Here is a 23,426-nt window from a genome sequence, read left to right as displayed (position 1 = left end):
GGTCTACCCCTTAGCAGAATGGGGTTGCAGAGAAAGGAAGAACAGGCATATTGCAGAAGTAGGACGGGCGATCCTAAATGAGAAAAACATGCCTGATTATTTTTGGGCTGAAGCAGTAGCAACTGCTGTTTATATTATGAACAGAACCCCCACTGCAGCTGTCCATGGCATGACGCCTGAAGAAATGTATACAGGCCAAAAACTAGATATTTCTCACTTGAAGGTATTTGGTTGCATAGCTTATGTTCATGTTCCTGATGAGAAGAGAACAAAGCTGGATCCAAAGGCTGAAAAATGCATCTTTATTGGATATGCTCTGCACCAGAAAGGGTATCGCTGTTATAACCCTTCCACCCGCAAAATGCAAGTGAGCAGAGATGTTGTTTTTGATGAAATGAGCAACTGGTATGCACCAACTGTTATGGTAGGAGATGCAGATGCAGGAAATGGGAATGCTGCAATAAATGCAGAGCAACAATCTCAAGCCTTGAGTGGACCCAGAGAGTCCTCTACTAGTGGATCTAATGCATGGACAGGGAGATTGAGATCTAGTGAATCGTCACATGGCAGTCCTGATAGTGTTGTGCAGGTATCACATAAGGGAAAAGAAAAAGTAGACCATGCTCCAGTGTTTGATGTGTCTGCTGGTAGCTCTCATGTTGATGGAGAGTCAAGCGGCTCTGAAATGAGCCTTGATGAGGAACTTGGGATTTCTTCTGTTGTTACACCTGGTGCAAGGAAAAGCAGGCATGATTTAAAGACGCCTGCAACTGATCCAGTTGTACGGAGGTCCACTCGTATTAAGTATCCAATTGACAGGCTGAGATATGATGGGTATATAGCACATCACTATGCTTATATGGTCAAGGTTCTAGAGGAGCCAGAGCCCACATGTTTTGAGGATGCAGCAGGGCATAAAAATTGGGAAGCAGCTATGGATGAAGAGATGGCTGCCTTGGATGCAAACCACACTTGGGATTTGATGCCTTTGCCTCATCATAAGAAGGCTATTGGCTGCAAGTGGGTTTACAAAGTAAAGCACAATGCTGATGGGTCTGTTAGCAGGTACAAGGCAAGATTGGTTGCCAAAGATTTTGCGCAGACATATGGAATTGACTATGAGGAAACTTTCAGCCCAGTTGCAAGGATGGCAACCGTGAGAGCAGTAATTGCTATGGCTGCTGCAAAGGGATGGTCTTTGCATCAGATGGATGTGAAAAATGCCTTCTTGCATGGTGATTTGCAGGAAGAGGTTTATATGATGCAGCCAGAAGGTTATGAGGATAATTCACACCCCGATTTTGTATGCAGGTTGCGCAAAGCCTTGTATGGCTTAAAACAGGCGCCGAGGGCATGGTCAGACAAGATAGGGCAATATCTTGTCACTATTGGATTTCAGATTTCCAATTCAGATTTTTCACTTTATGTGAAAAGGATAAACAGAGGGATTGTGCTTATAGTCATCTATGTTGATGACTTGATTATTACAGGTGACAGTGATGCAGACATTAATGAAGTGAAGCTGCTATTGAAGCAGAAATTTGAGATGAAGGATTTGGGAGAGCTGCGTTACTTCTTGGGCATTGAGGTTATTAGATCCCCGAGTGGGATATGGCTGTTGCAAAGGCAATACGGTTTGGACATGCTGTCCAAATATGGGATGACAGGCTGTAAGCCTATCTCTATTCCATTGGAGCAGAGTGTGAAGCTCAATGCAGAGACAGGTGAGCTTCTTGAAGATATTACTATGTACAGGCGCATAGTAGGTAGCTTGATTTACATGACTATAACCAGACCAGATTTGAGCTATGCTGTGGGGCTGGTAAGTCAGTTTATGCAGGCACCGAGGAAGCCACATTTGGATGCGGCTAGGCGCATACTGCGGTATGTGAAGTCCACATTGCATTATGGACTGTTTTATGAAGCTGGGTGTGCATTACAGGTACATGGATACACAGATGCTGACTGGGCTGGTAGTGTCTCAGACAGGAGATCTACTAGTGGTTTTATGTTTTCCCTTGGGAGTGGTGCCATTAGTTGGAGCAGCAAGAAGCAGCCAACAGTTGCCTTGTCGAGCACAGAGGCTGAGTACAGGGGTGCAGCAATGGCTGCATGTGAGGTAGCTTGGTTACGAAAGCTACTTGCAGATATGGCACAGAAAATTCATGCAGCAGTTGTCATTCATTGTGACAACATTAGCAGCATCATGCTTGCTAATAACCCAGTTTATCATGCTAGAACGAAGCACATTGAGGTGCATTATCACTTTGTGAGAGAGAAGGTTCTAGCTGGTGAGATTGATCTTGTCTATGTCAGCACTGAGGAGCAGGTGGCTGATATTTTTACAAAGGCATTGGGTACCGAGAAGCTTCGCAGATTTAGGAGCTTGCTTGGTGTACGTGAGATGGATTTGAGCTTGAGGGGGAGTGTTGAGATATCAAGCTCTACCCCCGATATATCTCCTGGATGACTATCATTTATGTCACCGCCTATGTTAGTTGTACTCGTGGTGTAGTTAGACTACCACGTATGTTTTTGGTTTGGGTTCACATATGAACCACGTATTCTAGGTTTTGACATATAGGGTATTTCCCTCTTCTATTGTATGGTTGTTGTGTATGGTTGTTGTGTGCAAAAGTGAAGAAAGGCTTCACCCTCCAACCTTGTGTCCTCTCTCTTTTGTGTGTTGTGAAGAAAGCTAAACTTGAGTCTCCTATCTCTCTCCCTTATTCTTTACAAGAAGCCTATTATGTATTGTTGAATGTAGAGATTTCAATAGATCAATTGTTTCCTATCCTATGTCTCTCTCATGGTGTTACGATCCTCCTTGACCCCTCACTTTGTCATGGTATCAGAGCTTAGGTCTAGCTCTCCTAGATTAGTTGTTAGATTTTAGACTGAGAAAGAGTGATCTTCACTTGAGCTCTTCATTCGGTGCATGCTGTCTTATGAGAGTATTCTTAGAGAGAGAGAGAGAGGTAGACTATCTTCAAAGTCCTATCCTTATTACAAGCCGACGGACCTCTACAGCAGCTACCCATGCCCACCTTCAACTAGCCTCTACAGCCTTCTAAAGCCTAAGCTTAAAAATCCAAGAGGGATAGAAGCCTGTTTCCGGCGTCGATGCAGTTAGGTCGTCTCTGCATCTAAAGGTTGTGAAGCAAAGATCGAAGCTAGCGATGGTGATGACAGAATGGAAGCTTGTGTGGAATTGCAAGTGATGAAGGTGGTGATGTCAGATACCTACAGGCGTCTCCAATGAAGCATCTACAACGTGACTCAGCATCGACTCCTACGAGCAACCAACAACTACGAGCTAGCCTCTGTAGTGACACGGCGTAACTACCTACAGCCTCCACTCACACACGAAGCAATGCCTTTTAACTTGCTGCTCTAGAAGACTCCCACGACCTTTATCATCTTCCTTATAAAGTGCCACAGTGTATGAATCACCGCCCGTCCTACCTAAAGCCGAGGATCAGCGTGTTGGCTAGGAGAGAAAGATGCACTTGCAGTTCTCCTTAAAAGCATGCCTGCAGAGTATAGTGCATTGACAACCACTTTGAAGAATTTGCCAGATCCAAAGTTTGAAGAATGTGTATCCTCTCTTCTTGAAAAAGAAAGAGAGTTGAAGGCATCGACATCGACATCAACACTCAACAGCTATAATGAAGAACAAGCACTATTCAGTAAAATATCAGTGAAATGCTACCATTGCGGAAGGATGGGTCACTATCAAAGTGACTGCAGATTGAAGAACAAACCAAAGTGTCACCATTGCAAGAAGCTGGGACACAAGGAAGAAGATTGCAGATTGAAGAATCAACAAGTCAACTACGTGGAGTCGTCATCAAGCCATGAGCCAAAAGGTGACATCAATGGAATGTATTGAGAAACAAAAACCCTTGCCAACCTTGCCTATATGTTTGTCATCAAACCTGACCACCTGAGAGTAGCTATGAAAGCACCCAGGGGAGGTATTGACATGTAAAATCCACACTTGACCACCTTAAGTAGCAAGGTATGCACTAAGGGGAGGTGATGGAATGTAACTCACATCTGACCACCTTGCAGTAGCCAAAGGATCATGGCACCAAGGGGAGGTGTTGAGAGATATGGTGCCATGAGCACATAGATTAAAGGGCTAAGGTATGGTATAGGAAAGAATTAAAGTAGCCACCCTAGGATGTGGACTACAAGATGTGAAGATGTGGATTGAGGATATCCACAAGGAGAGATGTGGATGAGAGGATCCCACATGGTTTGACTATTCTAAAGGCTCTCTCTATATAAGAAGCCTATTATGTATTGTTGAATGTAGAGATTTCAATAGATCAATTGTTTCCTATCCTATGTCTCTCTCATGGTGTTACGATCCTCCTTGACCCCTCACTTTGTCACTTTGTGCCACTGCGGTTCAGGATTTCCTTGAACTTCAAACTTGTGAAGTAGAATATGATGCGTAATGCAGCTTCTTGTGAAGCGTCGAAAGACTACACGGTCAGTAGTTTGATCTGAAGCATTGATGGAGTGATGGAGAGCGAGGGAGTGATGGAGGCGTAGGTGGAGATAAAGGGGCCGGAGTCGAAACTAGTCTTCACTAGTTTCGCCAGCGAAATTAGTCTTCACTAGTTTCGCCAACGAAACTAGTCTTCACTAGTTTCGCCTCTTTCTCTGCCTCTGCCTCCCCTTCTCCCTCTCCCTCTCCCTCTCCCTCGGGGGGGTCACTCATCATATGTAACCCTATCACGTGAGTTCAACAGAAGGATATTTTTTATTTCTAAAATTTACAGAAATAAATATACATAAGGGACTATTTAAAATAGTTTTGGGAAAAATTTACAGATTTGTATAGAAAAGGGGTACATTTTATTAATGAAAAATTTACAAATAAGGGATTTTAGAAATAGGCCTTGAACGCACGTGGTATAGAGGGTTTATACATAGTGACCCCCCCGAGCCCTCTCCACCCTCCTTTCTTCCACTTCCATTTCCCTTCGTCCTTCCTCCTTCACTTAGTTTCGTTTTTTCCGCCCCGTTTAGTTTCGCCAGTGAAACTATAGTTGTGAACTCCAAATGAAATGGCCTCCAATAGTGTTTCACCAGCGAAACTATGATGTCTTTACTTTTTCCTACCACCTTCAATCCATTAACCTTCTTGAGCTCTATTATTTCATTAGATCTAATGATGGCATCATGTCCATGATTTTTCTCTCACAACTATTCCATCCTTTGGTATGATTGTTTTTAGAGTAAAAATTATACTAGGGATACACACCCATTTAAGGCCTCTTCGGCAAAGGTATCCTAAAGATGATGTTTTCCATTGTTTAAAGTAAAGTACTGACATTTTGATATTTTTCATTGCTCAAAACATTGGGCATGAGATTTCAAAATATTATATGATTGAGAGCCCTAATTTGGCCCTTATTCCTTTGGGCATTGGATACTACTCGGTGCATTAGTACTTGTCAATCGCAAAGAGTCATTAGCCTTAGCCTACACAATCTATTAACATAATTGATTAGAACACACATAGCATACATCCCTTTAGTGCTATTCAAAATGGTTTAAAAAATGCCCATAGCATACTACTTAAATTTTGTCGCCGAAACTGTAAGAGATATAAGCAACAGCTCCCATAAACTTGAAACTTGCTAGTGTATTTAAATTGACAAACCCTCCATCCAAGCTTCCGTCAGCACCTCCCATCCATTCTTTGAGCTAGTTGCATCTGCTAATATAGTTTCGCCAGCGAAACTAATTTGTAGTGGTTCTTTTTCGTGTGCATTAGCCTTGGAAAAATCAACCTTGAGTAACATGACTCTTTTATGACTCCCCATCCTCTCCATCCTAGAGAAAGTTTCAATGAATGATAAATGGGGTGCCAACTTGAGTGCTTGGAACGTGGGCGGTTAGACTGAATGTTGTGAATTGATTATATGAGTAGATTCTTCTGAATTGGCGGTTACAAGGACTTGTGTGCTTGGGACGTGGCGGTGGCAATGAATGTGGTTATATTATGAGTTTGATCATCTAGCTGATTTAGTATCAAAGAACAATGATGGCCTCTTTCTATGCTTTTGCACTACAAGTGCAGAGTTGGTCAGTATAGAGTTCGAAAGGAGACAAGTGCGTGAACTACTGTTGCTCACATGCTTACTCACTTGTGCCTCGTTTGCTAGCAATAGATCTCAACACTGGTAATGACTAATTTTCCTTTCACTTGAAGGAAGGGAGATTGTGTTCCACAAGCTCCATGGATTTTGCAATTGTGTCCAATGACAATAGGTCGAAGACACTGCAAGTTGCAACAACTAATGGTGTTGCACGCATTAGTAGGGAATACCTTCACTTAGCATTTGGACTTTCAACGAGCTCAATCTCTTTGCATCAACTACTTGATAGCAAGTGTGACGACTTGTCCTTTGAGGTTCCCTTTGTAGGTGAGGAGTCCTTGTTTCATCTTGACACTCAGTTTGGAACCACCTTCATTGTTAGAGGTGTAAAGCTTTTGACAGAAATCAGTAAGGAAGTGTCGGATAAAAAACAAGTAGATGAACAATCCGATAAGACCATGAGTTTGGTTCCTCTCTTGAAAAACCTTCCTGCAAGAAGTGCACTCAAAAAAGCTATGGACATTGTAACAACAATACAAGAAGTTGATGCACTTCCAGTAAAGTATGATGGCAATATTTTGTTTGAGCTTCCCGCTTCGGACCTCCCTAACCGTGCTGAGGGGATAGAAACCAAATACAACAGCCATGTTTGGACGGATGATATAACAAGTAATATGATAGGATTTGATGGTTTAGTTAGAATTCGAAGATGTGGTGGGCATCTACAATGCAAAAACATATTTTGTCCTCACTTGGAGAGAACCAAAGAGGCCAATGAGAAGCATTGGCAAGGGAGACTTTCACGAGTGTGTCCTCAAAGATCATATGTTGGCGAAAATAGTACTCTTAAGTGTTTGCATTGTGGTGCTCATCCTTTCTACGAGCAAGAGTGCCCATGCAGGCTATTCTTATGTTACACACACCCCAAGGGTGATACACAATTTAAGAGGTGTGTTATACACTCAGGGTATCATTTGCATCCCGTTGGTGAAGGAAGTTCTAGAGGTGCTGTGAAGGAAGTTAAGGCTAGGTTGACTAAGCTCATACAAAGAGATGGGATGGGAAGACCTAAAGCCTTGCAAAAAACATTAGCAAAAAAAATAATATTGGATGCGATCATTCAAGATGATCCGAAAGCCATGAGTGATGCTGAATTGACATCATTACTAGAGAAGATTACTCCAACTTTGGACAAGAGAAGGTATGTGCATACTTGTCCTTTTAATGTGATTAAAAGTACTCAAGTTTTTATGAAAAATAAGTAATGGGATTTTGATGCTACATGTTCTTAACTGTAGGCTCGCACGTTGGAAAAGGGAGGCCCAAATTGAAAGTGGATCCTTTGCAAATGGTTATGATGCTCTTTTACAACTGAAAAGAAAGTGTGTATATGATTATTTTCAGAGCATGGTGTTCCCTGGACAACTTGAATTTTCTTCATTTGAAAGATGTCATGTTTTCAAGATGTCTACCAAGGGACATGGTAGTGGTGTTGATCTAGTGAATAAGATGAGGCCAGGTGGAGAGTTAGGATCGTGCTGGGTTTGCTTTGATTTTGTCAAATGTATGCATGATTGGAATACAATGGCATGCCATGTTTACAACCCTTTTGTTCAAGAGCTACAAACTATTGCTATTGGGGATTTCAAGGTTGAGGATACAGAAGCCCAGATCCTTTTTTGGGAAATGTTAAATAGAGTCATGGAGAAGGAGGGATTCCCAAAGCCTCAATTTAAAGGGTTTATGGCTGATGAGGCACAAGCAAATTGGCATGCAATTAGAATGGTATTCAGTGGTGATGCCAATAAGGTGCTCAAAGAAAAAGAGAGATCTTGCTTATTCCATTGGGAGAAAAGCTTGGAAAACCATGCTAAGTTCCTTCCATCATTTGATCGTGAGGATTTCAAGCTAAGGTGTAGACAGTGGAAGAATGCTCCATCTCAAGAAGCTGCAGACATCGAGTTGAAAAACCTCCATTCGTGGTTCAAGCATCATGCACATAAGAAGGACATCTCCACTTTAGAAACATGGATTGTGTGGTGGCATGCAAGAGTGGCTCATTGGGGAGAATACATTCTCAAGGTAGGTCTATTGTTATTTCATTCACAACTTTATTATTTTTTGATTATTGGAAACTAATCTATGTTGTGGCACAGGGCATGGAGGGATCTAACCAGTTTTTAGTTCCTAGAGCCAACCTTGCAGAGTCAGTCCATGGAAGTTGGTTGGCATCGAATGACGGAGTGAAATATGTCACACTAAAAAATGCTTGTGAGACAGATATGACGGGTGCTTTGCTGCAAATTGCAAGATACACAGAATATCTAAAGGGACTACACTTGGGTTGTGGACCTAGTTTGGAAAAGCTATCTCGAAGGCACTCTTATGGGGACATAGGGAGAAACTCATGCAAGTTCATTGATCTCAATAATGAGGTGGCTAGCAAGGTGGATGCAACTATTGGAGGTCAAGATTGTATGGGTGATTTGAAGACTGTGAGAAGGAAGCGGTCAAAGTCTTTCTCAGAAGCAGTGTATGCAAATGATTCACATCGTCCAGAATACCAGTATGTAAATCAGCCAAGAAAGAGAAAACAAAATACCACACCAATCTTGAAAACAAATCAATATGTTGAAGAAGAGGTAGTACACAAGACTATGTGGGCTATAAGAAGAACTAATGCAGGTAGTGAGGTGAGGTGTCAAGGATACTTAGAGGACAAAGGAATCAAATGCCACAAATTGATAGATCACAAGGGTAGGATGAGGGTAGGATGGGAAAGAGAGGTGTTCTTGCACCTAGATTTTTTGGGAGAATCAACACCAAAGCAAGCATTCAAAGGCAATTGATTTGGTTTTGTGGGGATAACATGGACACCATCAAATTGCATTGAAGGAAAACCACCTGAGGTGCCGAGGGAGTGGCCTATTGAGAAGGGGACAAGCCTGGATGAGGAAGAAATGAGGTTATTAGTAGCTGGAGGATTTAGATTAAAAAAGCAATGCACTAGGGCCAAATCTGCTGATTTAACAAGTAGACCGAGCACAAGGGATGGCATGGTTGTGAAATGGGTAACTGAGGTGACATGTGAAATGAGAACAAGGATAGCTAAGTCTATTTCCTTGGAATGTGTTGTTCACAATGTTAATATAGTTGTCCCTAGAGAGCATCTGGAGTACCTAGTTTCCACTCCAGGATCACATAGAAAAGGGAGCAAGTACAATATTGTGGTTTCAGTGTTTCCATCATGCACATGTCTAGACTTTATGGGCCATTCTCAAGGGCAAAACAGATATATCCCATGCAAACATCTATATTACATTTATATGCAATACGTGGGTCTAGATGAGAAGATACACATGTTCATTCACCAATCTGCACTAAGTAGGCAAGAACTCTACCAAGCTCTACCTGCTTGCTAAGAAGGGCGTTTATCTCTACTTGTGGTTATATCAAAGGAACTTGCATAGGTGCATACAAATATTTATGACCATTGTAGCTTGTGTTGACTTTTTGGGTGCATTTTGATAGTCATTTGCTTGACACAATATAGCTATATGTATGTAAACAATATTTTGTTGCCCACAGCTTCTTTAAGAGTTGTGTATGAACAATGTATTACTCACCACACTATAGTTTTCGGTGACCTTTTGGTGTGTTTGAATGGTCCTTTTATAGAAATCTATCCATGTCTCTCAATTCAATCTTCCTGAGATTCTAGACCATTTGACTATAAATTGTTTGGAAGAAATATTATTTTTACTTTATTTTTTTGCACATGATGTTTATTGAAAAAATATATATATTGAAGGTATCAAATTAGACTTAACTAAAGGTCCACTGCTCAGATCGCTCGTACGTTTTTGCTCGAAAAATGCTCGTCCCCGCATGTGAGTAGGGAGAAGAGCCAGATCCCGTGGATATGGTTATGATTGCCTATACATTACTCTGAATCTCGTCCTTGCATTTATTCTTTCTGCTTTGGCCACTTCATATCTCTCAATCCACTTCTGCATCTCAGGGCTATTGAGGATACAAAACTTATTGAATTTCTCCATTTGCTCTTTGCTCATCTTTCTTTCAATCCCTTTTCCTTGGGAAACCTCACCAATGATGCGATCATCATCCTTGTTATGCCAAGCTTGCGGCATATCGGGATCTGTGGATGCAAGAAACTCTGTGATATATACTAATGACTCTTGCACAAGCCATCCCTCTACCATGCTTGCTTCTGGTCTTGCTCTTTGTCTTACAAATCCCTTTAAAGTTTTCATAAACCGCTCGAGAAAAAACATCCATCGACTATGAACGGTACCTACTATAGCCACCTCATCAACTATGTGCACAAGCAAGTGGACTTGAGTTGTCATAATGCTCGAGGGAAAGTGCTTCTCAAGCAAGCATACGGCTTCGATGGATTCCACCCTAGCCTTCTCGATGCTCGATATACAGGTCTCTTTTTGAGATATCCACCTATTTCACATGTCCATGTAAGATATTTTCATAATCAGTCTACAGATTAATCAGCTTAAATTGAAGAAAATACATTCAATGCAATTTGATAGTAAGCATACCTCACAATAACACAGATCTTGAATATAGCATTTCTAACATCTTCTTGTAAGCACCCTTTTATTGTAATTGGGAGGATGAACTATCAAAGCAACAATGAAGTCATGTGAACAATATAACATAATAATAATTACGCTAATGCATCATGATTATCGGTACACTAATTCTACTTAGAATACCTATAAGACCTTGTGCCAATCATGGGACTTGAGCCCACTAAGCTTATTGTCCTTTGAAAATGCTCCTTTCAAGCAATGCATGTACCCTGTCGGTGTTTGAAAAGAGGCAATGTCTACCTTGACCGCTGCCTCCTCCCTCGTAGAGAGGATCCACGTTGCTTTCGAGAGGACAACGTTTCCCAAAGCATGCACTTGGGGCCACAAACAAGACATCCTATTCATAGCATGCAAGTCTTCTCGCACTCCTCTCGAGTCCTTGGAACCAACCAACTGTGCCCAAATAGTAGCCCCCACATTCTTGAAGATATGCATGGGATCCAAGAGATGATTGATTGGTAACTGACCCCAATAAGGAAGCTCATGAAAGATCGATAGCCTCTTCATACCAGGAGGAGGTTCCTCTCCATTCATCCTCCAAGCTTGAATCCAGTCACTTGCCTTCAAATATGATGGTGGTGGATCAAGCTGACCTCCACGTGCAAGATTGTTGAGCAGAAGGTATCGAGCATGAACTTCATAAACATTTTTCCTCATATGTTTGGAGTAGCGTGCAAGCGATTTCAGAGCCGGTCCACAAACAGGACAATCATGGTACCCACTTGTAACAAGTCCTGCACGCGTGCATGAATGTGTTATTACAAGACATGTGTGCGAAAGAGAGTCAAAAAAGCATAATCCCTCATTGTACATGTAAAGACACAACCATGTACCTGCGCACTCTCCATATCCTGGGTAGTCATGCATGGTCCACATCAAGATACCCGTGACCAAAATTTCATTGGTATGTCTAGGAGCTCTGGAAATATCAAAGACCTGCACTCCTCTACATAATATCTGTAACTCCTCTATCAAAGGTGCCATGTACACGTCCATGTTTTTTGCCTTGTACTTTCCTGGCACAAGTAGTGCAAGCATGAGGTGTCCCTTTTTTATTGTTAGCCATGGTGGGATATTGTAATTCACCATGACTATGGGCCATGTCGACCAAGATGTCGAGCATAGCCCGAAAGGATTCACACCGTCCATGGCTAGCCCAAGATGTAAGTTGCATGGCTCCCTCGCAAAGTCTGGCCACTGATTATCTATGTGCTTCCAAGCTACACAATCTGTGGGAATCCTCAATGTGTCATCAGTGGACCGATGAGATGCATGCCATGTCATCAACTCGGCTATGGATTTGCATCAGAACATGTGTTGTATTCTTGCAATGATGGGAAAGTGTCTCAAGACCTTTACCGGTATCTGCTCACCCTACAAGACATCTCTATATCGTTGTTCCCTACACTTTGGACAACTAGCCAAATCTCCATGCTCACGACGAAAGAGAATACAATCATTACGGCAAGCATGGATGGTATCATAATCCATACCCACCATTGCTAGCATCTTTTTCGCTTCATCTCTTGATGCGGGCATGGTATTTGGTGTAGGCAACATCTTCTGGAGCTACCTATGACAATTCAAAACATACATAGGCTTCGAACAATGATGATTCGGTATACACTATCCAAATGATGATTCTCAAAACAAACAATATCCAAATAATGAGTCAAATTAATGCAAGAGCTAACCTCATTAAGGCCGAGACAGTTGTATCTGACCACCCATACTTTACTTGTAGATTCAAGATTGAGAGACAAGCACATAGTTTAGACATCCTAGCACCCTCGTACAATTGTGTTGATTGCAACTCTCACATTTTGACCTCAGACTCTGACATCACATGTACATGGGATGTAGTGCCCCTAAAAATGGAATCCATCATGTCGACCATACCCTCGTCATCATCCAGAAGACTATAGTCTTGCTGAAAGTGAGAAGGTATATGCATACCCTCGTCACCCTCCTCATCCTGTTTTAAGATTTTGTGTAAATATAAGATCTTGTATTTCCTGGTATATAATAAGACTGTGAACTTAAATAGCTTTGACTTACCGATGGTCCATCAACACGTGCAACACCAATGGTGGGTACTGGTTCTGGCTCCTCCCCATACATCCGCAAGTGGTGCATGATAATACGACGATGTCGTACTTCTCGCTTGCAATGAGTGCAATGATAGTATAACCTCTCCGTAAGCCACTTCGTGCTTCCAGGCGTTGGCACATCATCGAATGAGCTTCCACTCGTTTCTTCCATCTACACTTATAAAATCACAACATAAGCATGAAGAAGAGATATTAACAATTATAAAATAGCATCTATGAGCTTTGTTTCATGCTACAACAAAAAAAAGACTGTAAGCATCGCTATATAGTGACCTTTTTGCTCTGTTCCGTCGCTATGCATCGCTATATAGCGACGCTGTGGGTTAAAACCCGAGACTTTCGTCGTGCGGCGCTTTCTTTATCCTCTTCTCTAATCTCTCAAGTAAGCAAGCCAATCTCTCCTCCCACCTATTTTTGATGACCTCCCACCTATTTTCGACAACCTCCCACTCTATTCCTCACTCCTCACCCTTCTCCTAGCTCTTGTACTCCCTCTCTACCCTTTTCCCTCTTTCCTTTCCTAAAAGGAAGTTCTTCAAGAGGTGAGTTTTTTTCAACAATGTAGGTTGTTTGTTTGTTAGCTTTAGTTTTGTGAGTGCTTCTCCTTGATTGCTAAACCTGTAAACTAGTTTTCATGCTTGTTTTCAAAGGATTGAAACAAAAAATGAGATTTCAAGAAAGAAAGAAGACTCACCTCTTTTTTCTGTATTTCTTTTCCTTCTCTTTCTCCTTGTCTCCTCAATCTCCTCCTTTCAAGAAGTTACTTTTGTAATCTCCTCCTTCCTCTAACATCTTATTTGAAAAAATATGTTGTTTCCTCTCTTTTGTAGGGCCAGTCCACAACACTGAGCGGGACATACTATTTCAGGTAAGTGCTTCATCTTTTTTCCATCTATTATTTTTGTTATTTGCATTGGCTTGCAGCTAGCACCTTAAGCGCTAGCTACAGTGATGGGCATAGGAACCCTCTCTTCCCCTCAAACTCTTTCCTTCTTCCCTCCAATCTATTCCCTCCTCTTTTTCCCTCTTTCCTTTTCCTCTTCTTCTCTCTTTCTTTTCCTCTTTTTCCCTCTTATTCTCTATTTCCCCCTTCTCTTATGCTCATGCATAAGCATAAGCATGAGCTTATGCTTATGCTTATGCATATGCATAAGCATGAGCATAAGAAAATGAGACATATGCTCATGCTTATGCTTATGCATGAGCATAAGTGAAGTAGACATATGCTCATGCATAAGCATGAGCATATGTCTCTTTTTTTGCCCTTCTCTTATTCTCTCTTTCCCCCTTTCCTTTCCCCTTTCCTTTCTCTCTTATTCTCTATTTCCCCCTTCTCTTATGCTCATGCATAAGCATAAGCTTATGCTTATGCTTAACCATAAGCATGAGCATAAGAAAATGAGACATATGCTCATGCTTATGCTTATGCATGAGCATAAGCAAAGTAGACATATGCTCATGCATAAGCATGAGCATATGTCTCTTTTTTCCCCCTTCTCTTATTCTCTCTTTCCCCCTTCTCGCTTTCCTTTCCCCTTTCCTTTCCGTCTTATTCTCTATTTCCCCCTTCTCTTATGCTCATGCATAAGCATAAGCATGAGCTTATGCTTATGCTTATGCTTAAGCATAAGCATGAGCATAAGAAATTGAGACATATGCTCATGCTTATGCTTATGCATGAGCATAAGCAAAGTAAACATATGCTCATGCATAAGCATGAGCATATGTCTCTTTTTTCCCCCTTCTCTTATTCTCTCTTTCCCCCTTCTTGCTTTTCTTTCGCCTTTCCTTTCCCTCTTATTCTCTATTTCCCCCTTCTCTTATGCTCATGCATAAGCATAAGCATGAGCATAAGAAAATGAGACATATGCTCATGCTTATGCTTATGCATGAGCATAAGCGAAGTAGACATATGCTCATGCATAAGCATGAGCATATGTCTCTTTTTTCCCCCTTCTCTTATTATCTCTTTCCCCCTTCTCTCTTTCCTTTCCCTCTTTCCTTTCCATCTTATTCTCTATTTCCCCCTTCTCTTATGATCTTCTCTCATTTCCCTCTTCTCTTATGCTCTTCTCTTATGCTCTTTTTTCCCCCTTCTCTTCCTCTTATGCTCTTCTCTTATGAGCATAAGCATAAGCATGAGCATAAGAATGCTTATGCTTATGCATGAGCATAAGAGATTCCTCTTCTCTTATGCTCTTCTCTCATTTCTCTCTTCTCTTCCCTCTTCTTCAGATTCCTCTTCTCTTCCTCTTCTTCTCTCTTTCCCCCTTCTCTTATGCTCATGCATAAACATAAACATGAGCATAAGAATGCTTATGCTTATGCATCTTGCTCTTCTCTTCCTCTTCTCTTCCTCTTCTTCTCTCTTTCCCTCTTCTCTTATGCTCATGCATAAACATAAGCATGAACATAAGAATGCTTATGCTTATGCATGAGCATAAGAGATTCCTCTTCTCTCATGCTCTTATCTATTTCCCCCTTCTCTCTTCCTCTTCTTCTCTCTTTCCCCCTTCTCTTATGCTCATGCATAAATGTAAGCATGAGCATAAGAATGCTTATGCTTGTGCATGAGCATAAGAGATTCCTCTTCTCTTATGCTCTTCTCTCTTCTCCTCTCTTCCCCTATCCTTTCCCTCTTCTTTCTCTCTTCTTTCTCTCTTCTTTCTCTCTTCTTCCTTTTCTCTCCCTCTTCTTCCTCTTCTTCCTCTTCCTTTCCCTCTTCTTTCTCTCTTTCCTTTCCCTCTTCTTCCTCTTTTCCTCCCCCTTCTCTTTTCCCTCTTCTCTCCCTCTTCTTCAGATTCCTCTTTCTCTTCTTCCTCTTCCTCTTCCTCTTCTTCCTCTTCTTTCTCTCTTTGCCTATGCCTATGCCTATGCTTATGCTTATTGTTTTCGTGTTTGTGTCTATGTTAGACATGGGATCACATCACTCTTCCGATGAGTACGGACAGCCTCACAGGAGAAGAACTCATGGTCTTTATGCTCCAGAGGACTCTGATTCCTATCAGGCGAATACCCCGAGTACTACCCTTGGTCCGACTCCTCTCGGACCTAGCACTATGGCTACCGCTGGTCCGACTCCTCTTCCACGTAGCATTGCGACTACCCCTCGCGAAACTCCTTTACTAGCCACGCATGGCTTTGTCGAGAGTCTCGATGAGTTTGTAGCATAGATGAGCGATGAGGAGGCAGCGAGATTCTTCTCTCTGCTATCTTAGAGGACCTCAGCAATTCCCTCCCCTACATCGACAGGTGGACGTATTGCCCAGCCATCCCCTCGTGCCCCTTCGACCATGGGGTCATCACCTGCGCATGCCTTTCATAAGGGAAGGAAGAGTAGGAAGCATGGCTCATGTTGTACTGATTCAGGAGATGTAGACGAGTCAGCACACTGATGTTCCTACAGGTCTCCACTTGGTCCAGAGACATAGTATCAGTCAGGTCCCTTTCCCTCTCCTACTCCCACTGCTACTTCTCGCTTCAAAAGTGCTCGTGTAGCTTCCACTCCTTCTGAGTCTGCTACCATTAGTCCTCCTTACTCATCAGGGGATCTCTCCTATCAAATCACAGGTGTCGGAGAGATAATAGAAGATAGAAAGAGCAAAGAAGTAATGGCTACCATGAGGAGGTTGATGAGTCATCACTTCAAGAGTGGCATTGCTACCGATTGGTGGTATCAAGATGGCCAAAAGAAGCAGGCGATCATCGATGAGTTAAAACAAAGATACCCTAACCTACCAAATTGGGAGTTTAATGAGGATTATATGTGAGAGCGCATGGGTTTGGTCTTGAAGCATCGTAAATCAACCTTGCGTACTTCCATCACAAAGGGGTTGGCTAAACCTAGCTGGGCATACAAAGCTGATTGGAAGTTATTCAAGAGGCAAAATAGGGACCATCTTGAATTGTTCGAGGGTCAGAGGAGGGCTGCGAAGAGACGGCTGGACATCGAAGGTACTTCGTACTTTGGTGTAGGCGGATGGTTTGTGTTCGAGGCAACCGTGGTAAGTCTACTTCTTCTCATTTAATGTATTGGTCTATTTGTTTTGCTACATATTACATGCACTTTAGCTAACTCTAACTCTCGTAAATTGCATCCACAGCAAGCTGTGATGGGTCATCTTCTTACAGACGCAGAGACACGATGCGCATTTCGGATAGGAACAAAGCCGTGGTCTATTGAGCAAGAGGAAATGGGAGCGACGATCGATTGGGCTGAGGTGGTTACTCGCACAATATAAGTTTACTCCTACTTGTAATCTCACTTTTTAAATTGTTTTATTCTTTAAGTTCCAATCTAATTTTCGATTTACATGGTTCACTCTTAGGGAAAGCTCAAGTGTCCCATCATCGGAGACCAGCGATCAATAGGGCCAAGGATCAGACGCACATGACGAGGATGAGGGAGAAGACGTAGCTGATGAGGACCAAGAAACAGGCCAACAAGATGAGGACGATTCGGATTCGGAAGAGTAGTAGTGGTAGTAGTGGTAGTAGCATTTTCTTTGCCCTGTATGTCATTTTGTATATCCGCTCATTTGAGCAACTTTGTATCGTCCTTTTGAAAGGGTAATTTTGTTACAAACAATGTTGTATATATCCGACATGTATATGCTTTTGTTGCTCATCATTTCACAAGAGCGATTTTGTATCACCCTTTTTGCAAGGGAAATTTTGTTATAAAAAAACTTTGTTTTGTAATTACAAAAAAAAAAAAGGACTAGTGGAGCTAAACAGGGCCATAGCAAGCCCTGTTTAGCCCCACTAACCCTTTTTTTAAAGTTCTATTAATCGTCACGATATAGCAACGTTTACCAGTGTCACTATATAGCGACGATTAACAATGTCACTATATAGCGACGTTTGTCATCGTCACTATATAGCGATGCTTTATAGTGACAGTTCTTTTTCAATGCTTTTAGCGACTCTAGCGACGTTTGCGCTTGTGAAAAAAAAAAATTTACTGTAAAAAGCATCGGTATTTTCATCGGAAAATGGCCTATGCCTTGTAGTGTTCCATGCAGGAGAGTCTGTGGGAGTTCTCCACTTGCCATCGGTTGATCGATGGGAGGAATGCCATGACATGAGCTCTGCAATGGATTTGCACTTGAACATATGTTGGATGCGAGGGATTATGGGAAAATGTTGCAGAACCTTACGAGGCATGTCCAAAGTTTTGAGATCTACTCTATATCTTGTCTCTCCACAAGTAGGGCACTCTCTTGCATCCTTATGTAGTCCACGAAACAAAACACAATCATTGATGCATGCATAGATGCGCTTGTAATCTAATCCTCCAAGAGAGGTCACATGTTGCCTTGCCATATCTCTTGAGGTCGGTAATTTATTCTCAAGCTCCTCTGCCCAATTGAAATGTTCGGATTCTCATCCATACACATTTAAGACAATCAATTTCAACCACTGGGGTGGTTTAGCCTGACGGTCTCAACTTCACATATTAGATAATAACAAGTATAGTTCTTTTCATTTCTGAATTTCATTATTAAAAAATAACAATATATTGCTTTTCATTTCTGAATTTCACAATTTAACCAGTGGTATATAACTTGAATAGTGGAAAATTAAATTTAATGAATTTAAGTACTAAGAAACACAATAATTTCAACCACTAGGCTGGTCAATAAATAATGTTTGTTCAACCACACTAGTTTAGGACAATCACATAACTGGTGATTGAGTTGAAGTAGCCACGGTTGCATGATGTTCCAACCACTAGGTTGGTTTAGCAAAATAACAATATATTGTGAAATATATTGCTATTAATTTCTGCTCAACTATGCCATCGGGCTGGATAACAATTAATGTCTGTCCAACCATGTTGGTTCATGACAATGACATAACTAGCAATTGAGATGAACCAGCCTATGATTGCATGATGTTCCAACCACCGAGCTCATTTAGGATAATCACATTTAGTCCAAGCCTAGTTTAAGAAATGAAACAAGTAGACTACCCCAAACCTAAAATCACAAACAACCACCGGGCTGGTTTAGGTACCACTGACTTGCATTGTATCTAGCATGTGTATGATGTGCTCCTCAAACACCTTGCATCCCATTTGCTTCTTACAGAATACCTTTCTATTTGGAGAAACTCTCGTATTTATATGCCAAAGCATCATCACTCTAGCAATAACTTCTGCACTAAGGTTGTCTCTCCTTTTCTTGTGTTCTGTTGAAGCCCACAGACTTCTCGAATCAGAAAGATCATGCATTGCTTCTGCTCTATGTTCAATCACTCGAGCCATGCTAGTCCTTTTGATTGACAATATCTTCGACATTGGCGCCCAAGCTGTTTCTCCTTTGTTTCAGGGGACACCAACATAGCTAATGTCACCCTCGTTGTAGCTAGTTGATCTAAGCTATGCACCCCTTTCACTTTTTGTAGGCCATTTCTCAGGTTAGAAAGCATCGCCTCTTGGGCATGCATCTCTCAAGATGTTGGTATGGTTGTTAATCTACGAACGTTAGGGTGCATGCTAAGGCTTCTAAAGAGTCAAGATTGGTAATCACCTGAATGGCCTGATGTTGCTGTCTTGAATGCTCCCACCAATCGTGACACCATAGCTCATGTTCTTTGCTTCGATGGCAATCATTGAATGCATGCATCTGTAATCACTTCTTGATGCTGCTTTGCAAGGAGTCTTCTTTCTTCTCATTATTTTTACCTTGACAAATGTTGCAGAAATGTCTATCGTTGCCGATTTGATATCGTGCCAGTGCTTTCCTCAACCCACACTCGGTTCCTTGTGCCTTGATTGACCTTTTCAGCTTTCCTGTCTCGCAGCCTCTGTCTACTTCTCTTGCAAGCCATGGAGAGCTGCATGTTGCCATTGATGCCACGACAACGATCTCCAAAATAGACCCAGAGGACCTAGCTAGTGAGGCAAGAAAAGAATAGAAGAAAACTTACCCAAAAGAAGACAATGGCAAACCAAAGTCTGTGCAAGGTCATGTCGAGGTGTGTATGGGTTGCAAGGTGTTTGTAGGGCAGGTTGCAAGTACTTAATATTCTAAGATTTGATCGGTGGGAGGTGTGAAAATTTGAAATTTGCAAGAGTAGAAAAATTTTAGCCGTCGGTTTTTCCCCCTCCGCCGATACACATCAACAAAATTGGATATCCCAAACAAGTGCAATGTTGCCTAAAATGCTTCAAAACACAAATAGGCCAAAGGGCACGCTATCGGGTTTGATGCTGTGTATTATTAAATGCAATGACCTTTGGCATGATTATGAGCCATATAGCAAGCAAGTGCATGGAAAAAGAAGCAATTCAAAATTATAATTAGTGTTGGATTTATTAAAATATATTTTCACATGCACAAATTGGACTTTTCTAACTTCTTCCATTTTAGGGTGAATCTAGATACGAATACCAACAACTATCAATGTTTTAAGACCACCATGCACTAGTCCCACTAGTTTGGATTCTAAATTTTCAATCCATTTTGGTTTTTAACAAATTAAAAAAAGGTTATGGAGCATGCCCTCAAATGGGTATGCATCACTTTAGCACAACATTGGAGGCCTGTTAACCCATGCCTAATGTTCTAATTTAGGTGTGTCCTTGGGTTGAGGAGAAGCTCATGTAGTATACTTTTGAATGATTACTTGGTTGCATGAATGTATAGAAAAAAAATTTTATGTTTCTGAATAAATTGCTATATCTTATAGTCTTCAAGATGCATGCTTCACATGCAACATAGCACTTGTAATGCTTTAATGGTCTCATTCTAGATCCTTATTCCATATGTTTTTGATCTCATGTGAATGTGTACTACAACTTGAAGACAAAGTTTGCCGAAGTTCATTGAGCAATGCATAAGTTATGGGTCATGTAAGATACCTATATACAGAAAAGTCCTTGAACCTCATTAAAAATGGTTACACCCAAGCAAACAATGACCCTTTCCTCCTCCCTTTCCTCCTCTCTTTTCCTCCTCTCTTTCCTCCCCTCTTTCTCTCTCTTTTCCTCCTCTCTTTTCCTATCTTTTCTCCTCTCTTTAATCCTTCTCTCTCTTCCTCTCTTTTCTTCACTCTTTTCCTCCTCTCTTTCCTTCTCTCCTTTCCTCTCTTTTCCTCTCTTTCATTCTCTCCTTTCCTCTTATTTTCCCCTGTTTTCCTCTCTTTCATCCTCTCTTCCTCTATTTCCCCCTCTCTTTTCCTCTCTTTCATTCTCTCGTTTCCCCTCTTTCCTTCTCTCTTTTCCTTCTCTTTTGCTCTCTTCCTCTCGTCTCTTTCATTCTCTCTTTTCCTCTACTTTCCTCTCTTTCCTTCTCTCTTTTCCTCCTCTCTTTCCTTATCTCTGTTCCTCCTCTCTTTCCTCTCTTTCCCTCTCTTTTCTTCTTTCTCTTTTTCTCTTTCCCTTCTCTCACTTCCTCTTGTTCCTTTAAGCCTTCATCATCTCTTTCCTTCTCTCTTTTCCTCCCTTTTCTTCTCTCTTTTTCTCTTCTCTTTCCTTCTCTCCTTTCCTCTCTTTTCCTCTCTTTCATTCTCTCCTTTCCTCTTCTTTTCCCATCTCTTTTCCTCTCTTTCATCCTCTCTTCCTCTCTTTTCCCCTCTCTTCTCCTCTCTTTCATTCTCTCATTTCCTCTCTTTCCTTCTTTATTTTCCTTCTCTTTCCCTCTCTTCTCCTCCTCTCTTTTCGTCCTCCCTTTCCTTCTCTCTTTTCCTCCTCTCTTTCCTCTCTTTCCTCTCTTTCCTCTTCTCTTTTTTTCTCTCCTTTCCTCTCTTTTCCTCTCTTTCATTCTCTCCTTTCCTCTTCTTTTCCCATCTCTTTTCCTCTCTTTCATCCTCTCTTCCTCTCTTTTGCCCCTCTCTTTTCCCCTCTCTTCTCCTCTCTTTCATTCTCTCATTTCCTCTCTTCCTTCTTTATTTTCCTTCTCTTTCGACCCTCTCTTCTCCTCCTCTCTTTCATTCTCTCTTTTCCTCTCTTTCCTTCTCTCTTTTTGTCCTCCCTTTCCTTTTCTCTTTTCCTCCTCTCTTGCCTCTCTTTCCTTCCTCTCTTTTCCACTATTTCCTTATCTCTTTTCCTCTCTTTCCTTCCCTCTTTTCTTCTCTTTTCCTCTTTTCCTCTCTTTTCTTCTCTTTTTCTCTCTTTTCTTCTCTCTTTTCCTCGCTTTTCCTTCTCTCTTTTCCTCTTTTTATCCTCCACCTCTTTTTTATTTTTCTCCTTAGCCGTATTTGGTTCCTTTTTTTCAAACAAATTCTAAATGGAACGCCCTCACTCACGAGTGTCTTCCTAAAGCCCCAACCTAATTTCCCACGTTGGACTGATTTGGGACATCCAAAATTTGCTATCACATGTAGCAGAGAAGATTGTGCACGATACAGACTAGGTGAAGTATAATGTCAAAGTTCGTGCACTTGGGTGGGGTTTTGATCGATCATGCATTGTGACGCTCTAATTTTGTATATGAAATATTTTGGAATATATATCACAGATAGTGTTCAAAAAGGATGGTTTTGATGTTTTGAAGGTTTTGGGAAAGTTTGGTGTTGGTCGAAAAATTTTGGTTTTTGTCCATTATGGTGTCGGCTAGATTTTGCGGCTTGATTTTGAGTTGGTTAGAGAAATAATTTGAAGAAACTCTGTATGAGAAAGTTTTAGATCTTGTTGAGTAGAAAACTTTGTCCTAGTGAAAAATTTGTGGTTCACTCATTTGTATGCTTGTATGGAGGTCAGAAGTTGCTAACAAAGTGGTTTTGAGCTAAAAGTGCATCTAGATTTCCGTGTCAAGAGTTGCAGGTATTAGACGGAGGTCGAGATGGAAGAATTAGCCATGAAAGGTCAATGCAAAGGAAAAGAAGAGGGTACAATCTTCGAGATAAGCTATTGAGCTTGTCCATTGGATGTACGAGGCAGGCGTGGTGATGCTCTGAACAGGGCCATTTGCTATCATAAGTGCACACTAAAAGAAGGTGAAAAGCACACGCACACTTGTCGAGAAAAGCTATTTTTGGCCGATTTTGGAGGTTTTTGGCGGCTTATTTTGGAGTCGTGAAAGACTATAAAAGAAGAGGAGATCATGAGAAGGAGAACACACAATCCAAGGCATGCATATTAAGGCTATGCGAAAGAGAAGAGAAGGCACGCATATCGAGGCTATGCGAAAGAGAAGAGAAGGCACGCATATCGAGGCTATGCAGAAAAGAAGAGAAGGCATGCATATCGAGGCTATACGAAAGAGAAGAGAAGGCACGCACCTTGAAGTTGCGTGAGCGAAGAGAAGGCACGCATATCGAGGCACTGCAAAAGTGACAATAGCACACACGAATCGAGGCAATGCAAAGAAGAAGATCAGATCAAGATATTTTGAGAGTGAGAGAGTGATTGAGATTTAATTGTTTGATCATCTGATTGGAACATCTTCATGCGAGTGAGAGTGAGAGTGAGAGTGAGAGTGAGATAGCTCGGGGGTGGACGGGTGGTATCGAGCTCCTTCATGGAGTGATTCTTCTCCAAAATTATTGTAAAGACTCATCAGTTTGATTCATACTGCAATCTCTCTTCTTGTTCATTCATGACTATTATCTTGATACAATTT

Source organism: Dipteris shenzhenensis, chromosome 29 (genome assembly GCF_047967505.1).
Source record: "Dipteris shenzhenensis isolate YYH24624 ecotype China chromosome 29, Dip_SZ_1.0, whole genome shotgun sequence".
NCBI classification, from domain to species: Eukaryota; Viridiplantae; Streptophyta; class Polypodiopsida; order Gleicheniales; family Dipteridaceae; genus Dipteris; species Dipteris shenzhenensis.
This window is presented reverse-complemented; position numbering follows the sequence as displayed.